General features: G+C 45.9%; 1 protein-coding gene across 5 annotated transcripts in view; it reads left to right on the top strand.

Annotated features, from left to right (window-relative positions):
• The window catches only part of LOC137369100 (endoplasmic reticulum aminopeptidase 1-like), a 171,501-nt gene that overhangs the window by 22,498 nt on the left and 129,678 nt on the right, over positions 1 to 19,325 (top strand). The window contains exon 1 of one of the 5 annotated variants that reach the window (XM_068029750.1): positions 10,068 to 10,167. The exons of 3 other annotated variants lie outside the window; for them this stretch is intronic. The gene's annotated coding sequence lies outside the window, so the exon portion shown is untranslated. Of the gene's footprint in view, positions 1 to 10,067; positions 10,168 to 19,325 lie in introns of those variants that run through there. One more of the 5 variants, XM_068029746.1, reaches the window with a different exon arrangement.

The following is a 19,325-nucleotide window of genomic DNA, read 5'->3' as shown; positions in this document are numbered from 1 at the left end:
AATACTCTGGTGGACATATGCACTTTAGTGTACCTGTGTCTAACTGGTTGGCATACCCTAGAATTATGACCTCTGGATTTCAAGATGATATAAATATCCAAGAGCTATCATGAGACTTGCCTATCTGGTCAAATTTTGCTGGTACAGTGAACTGCCTTGAAAAGAAAACATTGTGGCAGATATCTGGGAAGAGAGCACTGACCTGCATAATGTGATAATGAGAGTTACAAATTAGCTTAATTTCAGTGAATAGAATCATTTCCTACTTGGGGATGAAATGATCTTGTGTGCAGGAGCACATATGGCCACTTTGGTGAAATCCATAACCCTGCGGACTTTAGGAAACTTGTTTCTCACTTTGGAAGATTGTATAGCCCTTATATCTATCTTTAATAAATCAATAAGGATGATATTGGGTTGCCTCAGTTTCACTAACAGAAAAACAGCTCAATAAGTGTAAGGAAGCACCACTAACATGATAATCTACGGCACAGTGGTGCAGTGGTTAGCACCGCAGCCTCACAGCTCCAGCGACCCGGGTTCAATTCTGGGTACTGCCTGTGTGGAGTTTGCAAGTTCTCCCTGTGTCTGCGTGGGTTTCCTCCCACAGCCAAAAGACTTGCAGGTTGATAGGTAAATTGGCCATTGTAAATTGCCCCTAGTATAGGTAGGTGGTAGGGGAATATAGGAACAGGTGAGGATGTGGTAGGAATATGGGATTAGTGTAGGATTAGTATAAATGGGTGGTTAATGGTCGGCACAGACTCGGTGGGCCGAAGGGCCTGTTTCAGTGCTGTATCGCTAAATCTAAAAAAAAAATAAACATAAAGTTTAATAGCTAAAAGAAAATAACAATTCTAAATTATAATATTACTGTTTGTGCAATTCTACAATCTGTGCCCTGCAGTACCCACTGGTCACAGAAGGTGACTGTCCATAGGGAAGGACATAAACTGAGCGGCTCAAGTAAACAATACATTTGTGACTTACTTCACACATTTGTGTACAATGGATCATATATTTGCAATTCCCGGAGTAACAATTTAAAATAATGCTGAGTTTGGTTGTTAGTTTTACAGCCACTGGATGTGCTATTAGTGTAAAACATTGGCTGCAGGCCTGTTTTCAGCATGTGGCTTAACCCCATCACTGCTTCTCTAGTAATACAAAGTAGGCTGTATTTTATTCGGGCACTGCAGAGCCTCTGCAATATTACGCACGGGGTCTCATTAGAATCACGGTGCTGAGCTGCCCTCCCCATATTATGTGGGGAGAGGCAGGACATTCGGCGCAGTGGGAGAGTTTTTGACAACTGTGCAGCAGAAGCTATTTTAAGCGACCCAGCACCTGCTTCCTGACAGCTGTCAAAGAATACTTAACTGACCGCTGCAGAGTGGGGCTGCTGTCAATCTGGCAGCAAAGCAGAAAGTGCTGTAGAAATCCAGCAGGTCAGGCAGCATCTGTGGAGAGAGAAGCCGAGTTAACTTGTCCAAATTCACAGACCTGAAAGTTAACTCGGCTTCTCTCTCCACAAATGCTGCCTGACCTGCTGAGTGACCCCAGCGCTTTGCTGCCACATATTTGCCCTGCTGTGTCCCAGTGTCCTGTGAAGTTGCAATCCTCTTCTCCCACTCAAGTGTAACATTCCTTCTTGTAGGCGTGCTGCACCTGGGTGAATAATCTTAATTTTGCACATTCCAGGACATGAGACTTAAATAGACAGTAAACTGTATTACAGAGATTTACAGAGAACACAGGACACAAATGGGAATGCACGGGTGTCACAGCAATGTAAACATGTCTTTCACTAAATGTTCCTCACCAACAGGTGTGTTCTTTTCTCGGTGGGAATGATATGTGCCAGCATGTAGCGCCAATGTCACATCTCTTTGCACCGTTGGCCCTTCAGGAGAGCCAACGAATGCAATAACATCATTGCCATGCCACCATTACTCATGAGCATCTCCACAGATGCAGTGACATGAACATTGGCTCAGTCAGCTGCTGCCTCTAATGGTTTGCACAAGGATGATGCAGATGTGGACTGGTGCACAGCAGGTGAGCGAGGGTGATGTGTGACTTGCAGAGCTCATGTCGGTTCCATTGGAGCAGGCAGTCTTTGTCTGATAAGCCACTTCTGTACATCCTTAGCTCACTGCTAGCCCTGAGTGCAGAGCCTGGGTGCCATTTGCCTTCCCATGCATCTTTCATGTTGTAGGTCCTCAGCGTCCGAGGACGAATCCTGTTGACGTCTCTCCTCATCATGCCAGGCCTGTCCCCTATTGGGTGAGTAGTTGTGCAGAGCAGCAAAGAAAGGAGCTGGCCTTTTCGGCCCATAGTACAGGGTATCACCCTCTCCATACAGGCATTTGAGGCGCATGCTGATCTCCTGCTCAATGGTGGCTCATGTAGCTCAGTGGCTGGTGTTGTATTTCTCCTCTGCAACAATGGTGGGGTCTCTCACTGGTGTCGGAAGCTGTGTCTGCAAAGGATAGCCTTTATCTCCACGAAGCCACCCCTCCATCTTAGCCTGCTCAGTGAACAGCGGTGGCAGCCAGGACTGGCACAAGACCCAGGTGTCATGGCAGCTGCCTGAGTAGCTGTCACACATTCAAAAGCATTTGCGGTGATCACATACCAGCTTCACCAAGATTGAGAGGGCTCCTTTAGGGGTGACATCTGCAGGTGGTAGCCTAGCAGGAGGCCTGATGGCCACATGAGTGCAGTCTATGAACATTACAACCGATGGTTCTCCAGTAATGGTGCCAGAACCAAGGGCCCTGTGGGCCTGGCTTTGAGAGTCTGTCCTGAAGCAGACATCCTCACTGGCCCTCTGGTGCAGAGCATTGGTGAACTCCCTGATGAGGCGGTGCACTGCTGACTGTGTGACCCCACGGAGGTCTCTGGTGGGCCCCTAAAAAGGTGCAGAGGCATCAGGCTTGAGAACCACTGCCACTATGAGGAGCAAAGGCATGGAATCTCCACTGGAGCCCATGGGCTGAAAGTCATCCTTGAGCAGGGCACAGAGACGTGTCACCACCCTCTCCACATGCGCAATCGCCTCTGACACTGGTGCTTTGACATCCGATGGCATGTCATGTGGGGCCTGTAGATGCACGACAAACATAATGGCGATCCCCCCTTGGGGGCTGCTGCTCATGACCGGGGGCCTCTACGTGGATCGCACCTGCCTGTTGGTATTGCCTCTGGTGCATACGGATCCTCATGTGCAGAGGATCACACAATGTAGGATGAGCCATACCTACTTCCATGTGATAAATAAAGTTGATCCCTTCATGTATTCGAAGGTTTCTAATAGGGAAGGGATTGGTGTTGACGGGTACATCAGCTGCTTTCCTGGATCAACTATGTGTCATGCCATGGTATTGCCCATCTTGGCCAACATTCAGAGTGGCACAGCATGACCACATCAAGATCCTATCAGCTAAATCGATTGCCCCCACCATCCATATAACCTTAATGCTCCTGCCCTTTCTGGTACCCTCTCCACACACAGGGTGCCTATTTGCCATTGCCCCCCTCACAAACACAGAGCGTACACTGTTAACGGAGGGATGGTATACGGTACTACCCTTCATACCAGCACAGCTTTCTGTCCAGTAATCCCAGACCCCCTCCCTTTCAGAATGCAGAGTGAGACCCCTGCATATCCCCCCCTCCCTCCTACCTTTAAGAATGCAGAGTTAGATCCCTGAATATCCCCCCTCCCTCCTGTAATGCAGAGTGAGATCCCTGAATAACAGAACTTACCTTCGCTGGCGACAACTTCTGCCTCTGTGGACCCGTCGGCTTTTCAAATCGTGAACGGGACGGTACCTGATATCCGCCCGTTCAGTGAAAAATCCAGATTTGTCAGTGGAGAGGCAGCGGGCTGCATAATCAGCAAAGGTAAATACTCTTTACCATATTCTAATTGTGGTGCCGCCGCCATGCGGCAGGGGGGGGCCGCACCGAGGTCCCGCCGCTGGCGGTAATATGCGGTGGGCCCTTCTCGACGTTGCAGGTCGTGGCAGGCCTCTCCCCGCAGCATTTTACCGGCCCCCACACCAAGCAGCTGGTAAAATTCAGCCCAGTTTCTGAAGAGATTGCTCCTTGTAGAAGTGGAGATGTGTGTACCTCTGTCTGCATATTATGACATAAGGGTACGAGTGGATGGCTACAGAGTTCATCTGATACTTCCCGACTTACCTGACATACTTCTGTTGGTGACGCCCCAACTCTCAAATGCCAGTACCTTCTAATTGCACTGGTTTGCGGGCCTCACCCTATTGTGACCTGATTTTCAGAAGCAGCAGGAAATAGTGATTTTCTGGTCTTTTAATTGCAATTCTTTGTGCTTTTTTAAACAAAAGATCCTCACTGAGACCTGCTCTATATTTTCTTTCAATGCATTTTTATGGCTTACATATAAATCACATCAAAAATTGAAAAGCATCCCTGGATGTAGGTTCTTATACTGCGCATGAATGATGGATAAATGAGATGAAATTTGAATTTGAAGACTCAAAGAAGAAATATACTGGTGTGGGTTTGGCTTTTCCTTTGGTCCTGATTATTTACACTGATTTATGCTCATCCTTATAATTCAAGGGACTTGGGCATCACTTGGAAAGGGCAGCATTTATTGCTCATCCCAAGTTGCCCTTGAGAAGGTGATGGTGAGCCACCTTCTTGAATACAACTGAATGGCTTGCTAGGCTATTTCAGTGGGCAGTTAAGAATCAACCACATTGCTATGGGCCTGGATTCACATATAGGTCAGACTAGGGAAGGACGGCAGATTTCCTTCCCTAAAGGACATCAGTGAACGAGTTGGGTTTTACAACAATCAGGTTTCCTGGTCACCATTACTGATACTAGCTTTTTATTCCAGATATTAATTCATGTATTTAATTGAATTTAAATTCCTTGGCTGCTGTGGTGTGATTTCAACTCATGTCTCCTGACATGCCAACTGCAACCACCTCATCAATGAAGAGACAAACTCTGAAAGATCAAGTGATTTAGTATAAAAATCAGATGCTATTTTTCTCAAACATAAACCAACCTGGATTGACAATTGGTTTTTAAACTTTACTAGTGACTTATGTAATCTCTAATATGTCAGGGCTCTTTACAAAAACTGTATTACTGCATCTGAAAATGCTTTACAACAATCTTTTTAAAAATCCTACCTGTTATCCCCTCATGTAGAAACATAGAAAAAAGAGGAGCAGTAGGCCATTCAGCCCTTTGAACCTGCACCGCCATTCAATACGATCATGGCTGATCATCTAAACTCCGTACCCTGTTCCCGCTTTTTCTCCGTATCCCTTGATCCCTTTAGCCCTAAGAACAATATCTAACTCTTTCTTGAATATATTTAATGATTTGGCCTCAACTGCTTTCTGTGGTAGAGAATTCCACAGGTTCACCACTCTCTGGGTGAAGAAATCTCTCCTCATCTCAGTCCTAAATGGCTTACCCCTTATCCTTAGACTGTGACCCCAGGTCCTGGACTCCTCTGCCATCGGGAACATCCTTCCTACATCAAGTCTGTCCAGTCCTATTAGAATTTTGTAGGTTTCTATGAGATCCCCTCTCATTCCTCTAAACTCTAGCGAATACAAGCATAATCGACCCAATCTCTCTTCATATTTCAGTCATGCCATCCCAGGAATCAGTCTGGAGAAACTTCGCTGCACTCTTTCCATGGCAAGAACATCCTTCCTCAGATAAGGAGACCAAAATTGCACACAATGCTCCAGATGTGGTCTCACCAAGGCCTTGTATAATTGCAGTAAGACATCCTTGTTCCTGTACTTGAATCCTCTCGCTATGAAGGCCAACATACCATTTGCCTTCTTAACTGCCTGCTGCACCTGCATGCTTACTGTCAGCGACTGGTGCACAAGGACACCCAGGTCTCGCTGCACTTCCCACTTTCCCAATCTATCGCCATTCAGATAATCTGCCTTTCTGTTTTTGCCACCAGATTGGATAACCTCACATTTATCCACATTATACTGCATCTGCCATGTATTTGCCCACTCACTCAGCCTGTCCAAATCACACTGGAGCTTCTCTGCATCCTCCTCACAGCTCACACTCCCACCCAGCTTTGTGTCCTCTGCAAACTTGGATATATTACATTTAATTCCCTCATCTATATCATTAATATATATTGTGAACAGCTGGGGTCCCAGCACTGATCCCTGCAGTACCCCACTAATCACTGCCTGCCATTTGGAAAAAGATCCGTTTATTCCTACTCTTTGTTTCCTGTCTGCCAACCAGTTCTCTATCCAAGTCAGTACCTTACCCCCAATCTCATGTGCTTTAATTTTGCACACTAATCTCTTATGTGGGACCTTATCGAAAGCCTTCTGAAAGTCCAAATACACCACATTCACTGGTTCTCCCTTATCTATTCTACTAGTTACATCCTCAAAAAATTCCAGTAGATTTGTTAAGCATGATTTCCCTTTCGTAAATCCATCTTGACTTTGTCTGATCCTGTCATTGTTTTCCAAGTGCTCTGCTATTACATCTTTTATAATGGACTCCAGCATTTTCCCCACTACTGACGTCAGGCTAACCGGTCTATAATTCCCTGTTTTCTCTCTACCTCCTTTTTTAAATAGTGGGGTTACATTAGCTACCCTCCAATCCATTGGAACACTTCCAGAGTCCATAGAATTTTAAAAAATGACCAGCAATGCCATCTACTATTTCAAGAGCCACTTCCTTAAGTACTCTGGGATGCAGATTATCAGGCCCTGGGGATTTATCAGCCTTCAATTCAATGTGTTCCCCATTATTTCCTACACATGCCAACCGAGTTAAATTGCCAATTCATGCCAAGTTTGTGATGTGAGTCCAGCCCTAATAGGAACCCTACTAGGTTCCAGGAGTCCCAAAGGCTGCTGTATCTAGGCTGGATTAAAGTCCAGGCTCCAAAGATAAACAATCAATGCCCAACCCATTGCACAAATGAGCTCTCCAACTTTGCACTTCAAAACTTTGTTGTCTGAGCATATCAAATCTCCAAAATTGCATCTAAAATAGGGAAAGTGGAATACTTTAGACTCAATGGGTCTCACTAATTCCCCTGTATTGATGAATTCTACTCTTTAATCCCATGCCCTTTAACTGGAACTCTCACTAAGATGAAGGCCTTTCTCCCCAAAACTACTCCCCCAAAACCAGCAGCTGAACCTGGGCTGCAGTTCCTGGGGCAAGCCACTACTTCAGGCCAAGACCAGGACAGTGGCCTGGAGCACCACCAACACAGCCCGCCCCCCGGTTGCTTCAAGAACCACTGCCACTGTAGGTAGCATCTGCTGGCCCGCGCTCTCTCTTTCCTGGGCGGACATGGGCTCAACGGCTCCTTCTGTGCTCTATCATTCTATCTAATTCTAACTTGAGCAAAGCAAAATACTGCAGAGGCTAGCAATCTGAACTGCCAATCATGAAGCATTGGAGAAACACAGAAATCTTGAAGGGTTTTGTGCCTGAAGAGATAGAGGACAGTGAGGCCGCAAAGAGATTTGAGAACAAGGATGAGAATTTTAAAATCGAGGCATTGCTGGATCAGGAGCCACTGTAGGTCACAAAATCACAGGAAGTAAAAGTCATAACATCATAGAGAGATACAGCACCGAAACAGGCCCTTCGGCGCAACAAGTCCGCGCCGACCATCAACCACCCATTCATACTAATCCTACATTAATCCCATTTTTTCCCTCTCACAACCCCACCTTCCCTCAATTCTCCTACCACCTACCTACACTAGGGGCATTTTTTTTTTTTACAATGGCCAATTTACCTATCAACCCACAAGTCTTTGGCATGTGGGAGGAAACCAGAGCACCCGGAGGAAACCCACGCGGTCACAGGGAGAACTTGCAAACTCCACACAGGCAGTACCCAGAAGCGAACCCGGGTCGCTGGAACTGTGAGGCTGCGGTGCTAACCACTGCGCCACCCAAAAGGAAACCATGTGAGTGTAACGTGAATAACCATACTTTATTGTCAAAGAATGATTTGAATATGAAATTGGTCAGCCTACAGTGAATAAGGTGCCTGACCATCACTGACAAATCCTTGAACATGTATCAACAAGACAAGAACCAGACAAATGAGGATTAGTATAAAAGCAAAATACTGCAGATGCTGGAAATCTGAAATAAAAACAGAAAAGTGATGGAAATACTCAGCAGGTCTGGCAGCATCTGTGGAGAGAGAAGCAGAGTTAACGTTTCAGGTCAGTGACTTTTCATTAGAACTGGCAAAGGTTAGAAATGTGATAGGTTTTAAGCAAATAAAGCAGAGGTGAGGGAAAAGAGAACAAAAGGGAAGGTGTGTGACAGGACAGAGGGCCGGAGAGATTAACTGACAAGGAGGTCATGGGGCAAAGGCAAAGAGAGTGTGCTAATGGTGTGGTGAAAGACAAAGCATTAGTGCAGAGGGAGTATTAATGACAGAATAATGAGCAGCCCTAGCCAGAATCACAAACATGAAAAAAACCTGTAGGCAGGCACACGGTAAAAAACAAAAAAAGATGGAATCAAATAAAATAAAAATAATAAAAGGGCCAGTCATTAGAATTAGAACATTACAACGCAGTACAGGCCCTTCGGCCCTCGATGTTGCGCCAACCTGTGAAACCATCTGACCTACACTATTCCATTTTCATCCATATGTCTATCCAATGACCACTTAAATGCCCTTAAAGTTGGCGAGTCTACTACTGTTGCAGGCAGGGCGTTCCACGCCCCTACTACTCTCTGAGTAAAGAAACTACCTCTAACATCTGTCCTATATCTATCACCCCTCAACTTAAAGCTATGTCCCCTCATGTTTGCCATCACCATCTGAGGAAAAAGACTCTCACTATCCACCCTATCTAACCCTCTGATTATCTTATATGTCTCATGTTCTGAAATTATTGAACTCAATGTATTCTATACAGTCCGGTAGGCTGTTGCGTGCCTAATCGGAAAATGAGGTGCTGTTCCTCAAGCTTGGAACACTGCAGCAAGCCCAGGACAGAGATGTGAGCATGAGAGCAGGGGGAGTGTTGAAATGGCAAGCCACCGGAAGCTTGGGGGTCATGCTTGTGGACTGAGCGGAGGTGTTCCACAAAGCGGTCACCCAATCTGCGTTTGGTCTCCCCAATGTCGAGGAGACCGCATTTTGAGCAGTGAATACAATATACTAAACCGAAAGAAGTACAAGTAAATCGCTGCTTTACCTGGAAGGAGTGTTTGGGATCTTGGATAGTGAGGAGAGAGGAGGTAAAAGGGCAGGTATTACACCTCTTGCGATTGCATGGGAAGGTGCTGTGGGAAGGGGACGAGGTGTTGGGGGTAATGCAGGAGTGGACCAAGGTGTTGTGGAGGGAACAATCCCTTCGGAATGCTGACAGGGGAGGGGAAGAGATATTGAAGTAAGTAGAAGGTACACAGTTTAGGCAGTTTTACTGAATTTTTCCTTTACCCGGGCCTCCGTCTTACATTTTCAGGCCCTCTCTCTTGTTGTCTTCTTGTCTCTACGGTTGGCCTCACCTCTGACCCATTGTGGCCACCTGGCTGCTGTTCTGATGACAGGTCATAGACCTGAAAAGTTAACTCTGCTTCTCTCTCCACAGATGCTGCCAGACCTGCTTAGTATTTCCAGCATTTTCTGTTTATATTTCAGATTTCCAGCATCCGCTGTATTTTGCTTTTTTGTTTGTTACAGTTAGGCTTATTCGAAAGAGATTTGGAGGATACTTCAGTATAACTTTACATCAGCAAAATGAGGGCAGCATTTTTGAGTCAAACCTGTAGGAAAATCGAGGCCCTAATGATTTAGGTTCCTGAAACCAGGCGGTGGTGATCTTTCCATTGACGAACAAATCCAGCATTGTTACTACACTTTTGGGGTTTCAAATTATGTTTTATATGATTTGCACATCCGACTTTAAATACATATATATATAAATCACAAGGTGCTGCAGAGTAAGGTGCAATAGTACAAAGTTATCGAGCATGCAAAGGGTTGTTTGCGATTATTCCATTTTCACTTTCACTTCTGATGGATGCACGGAATCAACAGGAAACAGTTCATTTTCACAATTGAGAAGTCTTCCATCTGCCTGAAAATGCTGCCTTGTTTCGAAAGGTAAAGTTTTTTTAAAAATACAATTACATGGAGTGCAGCATATTAAAAGAAAATACATGTTCCATTCATGGCCAGAAACAGAGGGTGAGGGAGTGCAGCGCCTCGCCTCCCTGTTCAGAGTGCAGCTCTTCGCTGCAGGTTCCCTGCTGAACTCGACTGGAAAGCACTCGCCCCATTACCGGCAGCGACTCTAAGAGAGCTGGTAATGTTCTCACTGCTTACCCGCAAATGTGACCCATTTTGACTTTGTGTCGTTCACTAAAGACTGGTCCACATCTTTAAATGGTGTTGCAGCATTCCGCGTCTCCACCACATACAATACTTCCCTCTCGCTGAAATCAAATTTGAAAGCACTGTACTGAGCAACATGGCTGCTTTTCCACTCCTGTTCTACATAGGGCAGTTCTTAGTCAGATTCATGTGGCTAACCTGCACAATTTAAAACTATTCAGATTCGTCATGAAATACCCAATTTGAGCAAGAGTTGACTGAATGAGGATATACAATTTAAGAAGCTGTATATTTTTTTAAAGTTATGTTTTTGAGAGTTCTGTTGTTTTAAAATCAATGGGTATGCTAACTCACACCAAATCCCATTCACTCATCACCCCCGTATTCGCTGACCTACTTTGGTTCTGGATCCAACAGCATCTTGAATTTAAATTCTGACCTGTGTTGATCCACGGTCTGGTCCCTCACTATCTCAAACCCCCTCCAGCACGATAGTCCTCCTGTGTTTTCTTGTTCCTCCAATTCTGGTTCCTTGTTCCTTGCCGACTGCTTTCACCTCACCATGTGCTGTTGTGGCTGTACCTGCCTCAGGAATTCCTTCCCTAAACCTGTCTACCTCTCTGTCCTTCATGAAGACACTGCTGAAAATCTACCTCTTTGAACACCTGTCCCGCTACCTCTACCACCTAGAAGGACAAGGGCAGCAGATGCATGGGAACACCACCATCTGCAAGTTCACCTCCAAGCCACACACCATCCTGACTTGCAACTGTATTGCCGTTCCCTCACTGTCGCTGGGTCAAAATCCTGGAACTCCCTTCCTAACAGCACTGTGGGTGAACCTACCCCACATGGAGTGCAGCGGTTCAAGAAGGCAGCTCACCACCACCTTCTCAAGGGCAATTAGGGATGGGCAATAAATGCTGACATAGCCAGCAACTCCCACATCCCATGAAATTAATAAATAAAAAAAAAATTCTGAGGAGTCACGAACATTGTGCAATCATCAGCGAACATCCCCACTTCTGACCTTATGATGGAGGGAAGGTGATGAAGCAGCTGAAGATGGTTGGGCCTATGACACTACCCTGAGGAACTCCTGCAGTGATGTCCTGGGACTGAGATGATTGACCTCCAACAACCACAACCACCATCTTTTGTGCTCGGTATGACATGAACCAGCGGAGAGTTTTCCCCCAGTTCTCACTGACTCTAGTTTTGCTAGGGCTCCTTGATGCCATACTCAGTCAAAGGCTGCCTTGATGTCACCTCACCTCTGGAGTTCAGCTCTTTTGTCCATGTTTGGACAAAGGTTGTCATGAGGTCAGGAGCTAAGTGGTCCTGGCGGAACCCAAACAGCGTCAGTGAACAGGATATCGCTAAGCAAGTGCCACTTGATAGCACTGTCAACAACCCATAACATCACTTTGCTGATGATTGACAATAGACTGATGGGGAGGTAATTGGCTGGGTTTGATTTGTCCTGCTTCTTGTGTATAGGATATACTTGTGCCACTCTCCACATTGCTGGGTAGATACCAGTGTTGTAGCTGTACTAGAAGAGTTTGGCTAGGGACTTGGCTTGTTCTGGAGAACAAGTCTTAAGTACTATTGCCAGAATGTTGTCAGGGCTTATAGTATCTCGTGCATTCAGCCATTTCTTGATATCAAGTGAAGTGAATCAGATTGGCTGGAGACTGGCATCTGTGATGCTGGGACCCTCGGGAGGAGACTGAGATGGAACATCCACTCGGCACCTCTGGCTGAAGATGGATGCAAATGCTTCAGCCATATCTTTTGCACTGATGTGCTAGGTTCCCCCATTATTGAGGATGGGGATATTTATGGAGCCTGTTCATCCTGTTAGTTGTTTAATTGTCCATCACTATTCACGACTGGATGTGGCAGGACTGCAGAGCTTAGATCTGATCCATTGGATGTGGAATTGCTTAGCCCTGTCTATCACATGCTGCTTCCGCTGTTTGGCTTGCAAGTAGTCCAGTGTTGTAATTTCACCAGGCTGACACCTCATTCTGCTCCTTTCATGCCCTCCTGGACTCTTCATTGAACCAGGATTGGTTTCCTGGCTTGAAGGTAATGGTAGAGTGGGAAATATGCCAGGCCATTAGGTTACAGATTGTGGTTGAATACAGTCCTGCTGCTGATGGCCCACAGCGACTCATGCACAGCCAGTTTTGAGTTACTAGATATGTTGGAAATCTATCCCATTTAGCACAGTAGTAGTGCCACACAACATGATGGTGGGTCTCCTCAGTGTGAAGACAATCCACAAGGACTGTACGGTAGTCACTCCTACCAATACTGTCAGGACAGATGCATTTGCAACAGGTAGATTGGTGAGGACAAGTAGCTTTTTCCCTCTTGTTGGTTCCCTCACCACCTGCAACAGATTCAGTCGAGCAGCTATGTCCTTTAGGAGTCGACCAGCTTGGTCAGTAGTGGTGCTACCGAGCCACTCTTGGTGATGGACATTGAAGTTCCCCACCCAGAGTACATTCTATGCCCTTGCTACCCTTAGTGCTTCTTCCAATTGGTGTTCAACATGGAGAAGTTCTGATTCATCAGCCGAGGTGGGGGGGGGGGGGGGGTTGGTGGGGGAGGTGGTGCAGTAGGTGGTAATCAGCAGGAGGTTTCCTTGCCCATGTTTGATGCCATGAGACTTCATGGGATCCAGGACCCATGTCCCTGGAGCATTAGCCTAGGCATCTGGTTTACTAGTCCAGTGACATTACCACTATGCCTTTGCCTCCCCCTATATGCGGAGTTTGGGTGCCATCTGATTTGTGGATCCATGAATTCCTGTCTGGGTTGTACGATGTGAATTCAGCCATATTCCTGATATGTGTTCTTGGTACCTGAAACTGCTCTATCTCTTTTTTTAAAAGATGAGCAGGTTAGCTTAAGTTAATTGGTGGCATTGACTCAACAACAAAAGCAACTTAAATTTATATAGTGCCTTTAATGTAATAAAACATCGCAAGGCACTTCACAGGAGCATTATAAAACAAACAATGACACAGCGCTACGTAATGAGATATTAGAATCATAGAAAGTTTACGGCACAGAAAGAGGATACTTGTTCATTGGCCAATTAGAACAAACAAAGAAAAAAGAACAGTACAGCACAGGAACAGGCCATTCGGCCCTCCAAGCCTGCGCCGATCTTGATGCCTGCCGAAACTAAAACCTTCTGCACTTCCGGGGTCCGTATCCCTCTATTCCCATCCTATTCATGTATTTGTCAAGATGCCTCTTAAACGTCTCTATGGTACCTGCTTCCACCACCTCCCCCGGCAACAAGTTCCAGGCACTCACCACCCTCTGTGTAAAGAACTTGCCTCGCACATCCCCTCTAAACTTTGCCCCTCGCACCTTCAACCTATGTCCCCTGGTAACTGACTCTTCCACCCTGGGAAAAAGCTTCTGACTATCCACTCTGTCCATGCCGCTTATAACTTTGTAAACTTCTATCATGTCGCCCCTCCACCTCCGTCATTCCAGTGAAAACAATCCGAGTTTATCCAACCTCTCCTCATAGCTAATGCCCTCCAGACCAGGCAACATCCTGGTAAACCTCTTCTGTACCCTCTCCAAAGTCTCCACGTCCTTCTGGTAGTGTGGCGACCAGAATTGCACGCAATATTCTAAGTGTGGCCCAACTAAAGTTCTGTACAGCTGCAGCATGACTTGCCTATTTTTATACTCTATGCCCCGACCGATGAAGGCAAGCATGCCGTATGCCTTCTTGACTACCTTATCCACCTGCGTTGCCACTTTCAGTGACCTGTGGACCTGTACGCCCAGATCTCTCTGCCTGTCAATACTCTTAAGGGTTCTGCCATTTACTGTATACTTCCCACCTGCATTAGACCTTCCAAAATACATTACCTCACATTTGTCCGAATTAAACTCCATCTGCCATTTCTCCGCCCAAGTGTCCAACCGATCTATATCCTGCTGTATCCTCTGACAATCCTCATCACTGTCCACAACTCCACCAACCTTTGTGTCGTCCACAAACTTACTAATCAGACCAGCTACATTTTCCTCCAAATCATTTATATATACTACAAACAGCAAAGGTCCCAGCACTGATCCCTGCGGAATACCACTAGTCACATCCCTCCATTCAGAAAAGCACCCTTCCACTGCTACCCTCTGTTTTCTATGACCGAGCCAGTTCTGTATCCATCTTGCCAGCTCACCTCTGATCCCGTGTGACCTCACCTTTTGTACCAGTCTGCCATGAGGGACCTTGTCAAAGGCTTTACTGAAGTCCATATAGATAACATCCACTGCCCTTCCTTCATCAATCATCTTTGTCACTTCCTCAAAAAACTCAATCAAATTAGTGAGACACGACCTCCCCTTCACAAAACCATGCTGCCTCTCACTAATAAGTCCATTTGTTTCCAAATGGGAGTAAATCCTGTCCCAAAGAATCCTCTCTAATAATTTCCCTACCACTGACGTAAGGCTCACCGGCCTATAATTTCCTGGATTATCCTTGCTACCCTTCTTAAACAAAAGAACAACATTGGCTATTCTCCAGTCCTCTGGGACCTCACCTGTAGCCAATGAGGATGCAAAGATTTCTGTCAAGGCCCCAGCAATTTCTTCCCTTGCCTCCCTCAGTATTCTGGGGTAGATCCCATCAGGCCCTGGGGACTTCTTTACCTTAATGCTTTGCAAGACACCCAACACCACCTCCTGCTTAAGTTCCTTCCTACTGTCTTTATATTCCTCAAGGGATTCGTCTGTTCCTAGCCTTCAAGCCCTTACGAATGCTTCCTTTTTCTTTTTGACTAGGCTCACAATATCCCGCGTTATCCAAGGTTCCCGAAACTTCCCAAACTTATCCTTCTTCCTCATAGGAACATGCTGGTCCTGGATACTAATCAACTGACATTTGAAAGACTCCCACATGTCAGATGTTGATTTACCCTCAAACAGCCGCCCCCAATCTAAATTCTTCAGTACCTGCCTAATATTGTTATAATTAGCCTTTCCCCAATTTAGCACCTTCACCCGAGGACTATTCTTATCCTTATCCACAAGTACCTTAAAACTTATGGAATTATGGTCACTGTTCCCGAAATGCTCCCCTACTGAAACTTCAACCACCTGGCCAGGCTCATTCCCCAATACCAGGTCCAGTACGGCCCCATCCCTAATTGGCCTATCTCCGTATTGTTTAAAGAAGCCCTCCTGGATGCTCCTTACAAATTCTGCCCCATCCAAACCCCTAGCACTAAGTGAGTCCCAGTCAATATAGGGGAAGTTAAAATCACCCACCACTACAACCCTGTTACCTTTACATCTTTCCAAAATCTGTCTACAAACCTGCTCCTCTACCTCCCGCTGGCTGTTGGGAGGCCTGTAGTAAACCCCCAACATCGTGACTGCACCCTTCCTATTCCTGAGCTCCACCCATATTGCCTCGCTGCATGACCCCTCCGAGGTGTCCTCCCACAGTACAGCTGTGATATTCTCCTTAACCAGTAATGCAACTCCCCCACCCCTTTTACATCCCCCTCTATCCCGCCTGAAGCTTCTAAATCCTGGAACATTTAGCTGCCAATCCTGCCCTTCCCTCAACCAAGTCCCTGTAATAGCAACAACATCATATTTCCAAGTACTAATCGAAGCTCCAAGTTCATCTGCCTTACCTGTTATACTTCTTGCATTGAAACAAATGCACTTCAGACCACCAGTCCCGCTGTTCTCCACAACATCTCCCTGCCTGCTCTTCCTCTTAGTCTTACTGGCCTTATTTACTAGTTCCCCTTCAGTTGTTTCACTTGCTGTCCTACTGCTCTGGTTCTCACCCCCCTGCCACACTAGTTTAAACCCTCCCGAGTGACGCTAGCAAACCTCGCAGCCAGGATATTTGTGCCCCTCCAGTTTAGATGCAACCCGTCCTTCTTGTACAGGTCCCATCTGTCCCTGAAGAGATCCCAATGGTCCAGATATCTGAAACCCTCCCTTCTTCACCAGCTGTTCAGCCACGTGTTTAGCTGCAGTATCTTCCTATTTCTAACCTCACTGGCACGTGGCACATGGAGTAATCCCGAGATTACAACCCTGGAGGTCCTGTTTTTTAACTTTCTACCTAACTCCCTAAACTCCCCCTGCAGGACCTCATCACTCTTCCTGCCTATGTCGTCAGTACCGATGTGTACCACAACCTCTGGCTGTTCACCCTCCCCCTTCAGAATGCCCCCTGTCCGTTCAGAGACATCTTTGACCCTGGCACCAGGGAGGCAACATACCATCCTGGAGTCTCTTTCACGTCCACAGAAGCGCGTATCTGTGCCCCTGACTTTTGAGTCCCCTATAACTATTGCTCTTCTGCGCTTTGTCCCTCCCTGCTGAACAACAGTGCCAGCCGTGGTGCCACTGCTCTGGCTGCTGCTGTTTTCTCCTGATAGGCCACCCCCCCAACAGTATCCAAAACGGTATACTTGTTAGAGAGCGGGATAGCCACAGGGGATTCCTGCACTGACTGCCTGCCCCTTCTAGCGGTCATCCATCTATCTGCCTGCACCTTGGGTGTAACCACGTCTCTAAAACTCCTGTCTATGACACTTTCTGCCACTTGCATGCTCCTAAGTGCATCCAGTTGCCGCTCCAACCGATCCATGCGGTGTGTGAGGAGCTGCAACTGGGTACACTTCCTGCAGATGTAGTCCTCCGGAACGCTGGAAGCGTCACGGGCTTCCCACATCTCACAGGTGAAGCACTTCACCCCTCTAAGTGTCATTTCTAGCACTAATTAGTTAATTAATATTAAATAAATAAATACTTATTAAATCCTTACTAAATTGTTATAATTAACTATCTGGTCCCTCGTGCTAGATTTCTACTATAAATATTAAATGCTAACTAAATACAGTAATCTCCTCCCTCTGGTTTAGTTACTCTACTTATTAGTTAATTAGGGTTTTAATCAATTTTTATCAGTTTTATTTTCAAATTCGGTACAGATTCCCTACCAGCCAATCAGGTCACTGCTTTCCTGTGACGTCACTTTTTCAGTTTTTTTTCCCCACCCGAGGTAACTTATTGCTCTGGAACTCCGCCTTCCGAGTCTGCTCCGAGAATCCCCGAGGTAAGTTTTTTATACTTACTGGTCCGGAACTCCGCCCTCCGAGTCTGCCGATGTAGTCCTCCGGAATGCTGGAATTCATTGTTATCTTCCTGCAGTCTACAGCTATCCTCCTCACTATCAACCATACGGCCAATTTTTGAGTCATCTGCAAACTTCTTGATCATGCCCACTACATTTATATCCAAATCATTAATATATAGCACAAAAAGCAGGGGTATCAGTACTGAGCCCTGCGGAACCCCACTCGAAACAGCCTTCCAGTCGCAAAAACACCCATCAACAATTACCCTTTGTTTCCTGAGCCAATTTTGTATCCACCTTGCTGCATTTCCATGGATCCCATGGCTTTTATTTTTTTAACCAGTCTGCCATGTAGTACCTTGTCAAAAGCCTTGCTAAAATCTATGTAGACCACATCAACTGCACTACCCTCATCAATCTTCCTTGTTACTTCTTCAAAAAATTCAATCAAATTAGTTAGAGAAGATCTTCCCTTAACAAATCCATGTAGACTATCCTTGATTAATCCATGCCTTCTCAGTGACAGTTTACCTGTCTCTCAGAGTTGATTATAATAATTTGCCCACTACTGAGGTTCGACTAACTGCCCTGTAATTATTCGGTCTATCCCTCGCTCCCTTTTTAAACAAAGGTACAATGTTAGCATTACTCCAATCCTCCGACACCACACCTAGTGAGGACTGGAAAATGATGGTTAGACCCTCTGCTATTTCCTCCCTGACTTCTTTTAACAGCCTGGGGTACATTTCATCTGACCCTAGTGATTTATCCACTTTCAAGGACGATAAGTCCATTAATACTTCGTCTCTCCCTACGTGGCTCCGAAACTCGATCCCCCTACTAATAAAAGCTAACACACCATATGCCTTCTTAACAGCCCTATTAACCTTGGTAGCAACTTTCAGGGATTTATGTACCTGGACACCAAGATCTCTCTGCTCATCTACACTGCCAAGAATCTTCCCATTAGCCCAGTACTCTGCATTGCTGTTACTCCTTCCAAAGTGAATCACCTCACACTTCTCCGCATTAAACTCCATTTGCCATCTCTCAGCCCAGCTCTGCAGCCTATCTATGTCCCTCTGTACCCTACAACACCCTTCGACACTATCCACAACTCCACCGACCTTCGTGTCATCCGCAAATTTACTAACCCACCCTTCTACACCCTCATCCAGGTCATTTATAAAAATGACAAACAGCAGTGGCCCCAAAACAGAACCTTGCGGTACACCACTAGTAACTAAACTCCAGGATGAACATTTGCCATCAACCACCACCCTCTGTCTTCTTTCAGCTAGCCAATTTCTGATCCAAAGCTCTAAATCACCTTCAACCCCATACTTCCGTATTTTCTGCAATAGCCTACCGTGGGGAACCTTATCAAACGCCTTACTGAAATCCATATACACCACATCCACGGCTTTACCCTCATCCACCTGTTTGGTCACCTTCTCGAAAAACTCAATAAGGTTTGTGAGGCACGACCTACCTTTCACAAAACCGTGCTGACTATCGCAAATGAACTTATTCTTTTCAAGATGATTATAAATCCTATCTCTTATAACCTTTTCCAACATTTTACCCACAACCAAAGTAAGGCTCACAGGTCTATAATTACCAGGGCTGTCTCTACTCCCCTTCTTGAACAAGGGGACAACATTTGCTATCCTCCAGTCTTCCGGCACTACTCCTGTCGACAATGATGACATAAAGATCAACAACAACGGCTCTGCAATCTCCTCCCTGACTTCCCAGAGAATCCTAGGATAAA

Source organism: Heterodontus francisci, chromosome 4 (genome assembly GCF_036365525.1).
Source record: "Heterodontus francisci isolate sHetFra1 chromosome 4, sHetFra1.hap1, whole genome shotgun sequence".
NCBI classification, from domain to species: domain Eukaryota; kingdom Metazoa; phylum Chordata; class Chondrichthyes; order Heterodontiformes; family Heterodontidae; genus Heterodontus; species Heterodontus francisci.
The sequence above is the reverse complement of the archived record's forward strand: the minus strand, read 5'-3'. Positions and strand labels throughout refer to the sequence as shown.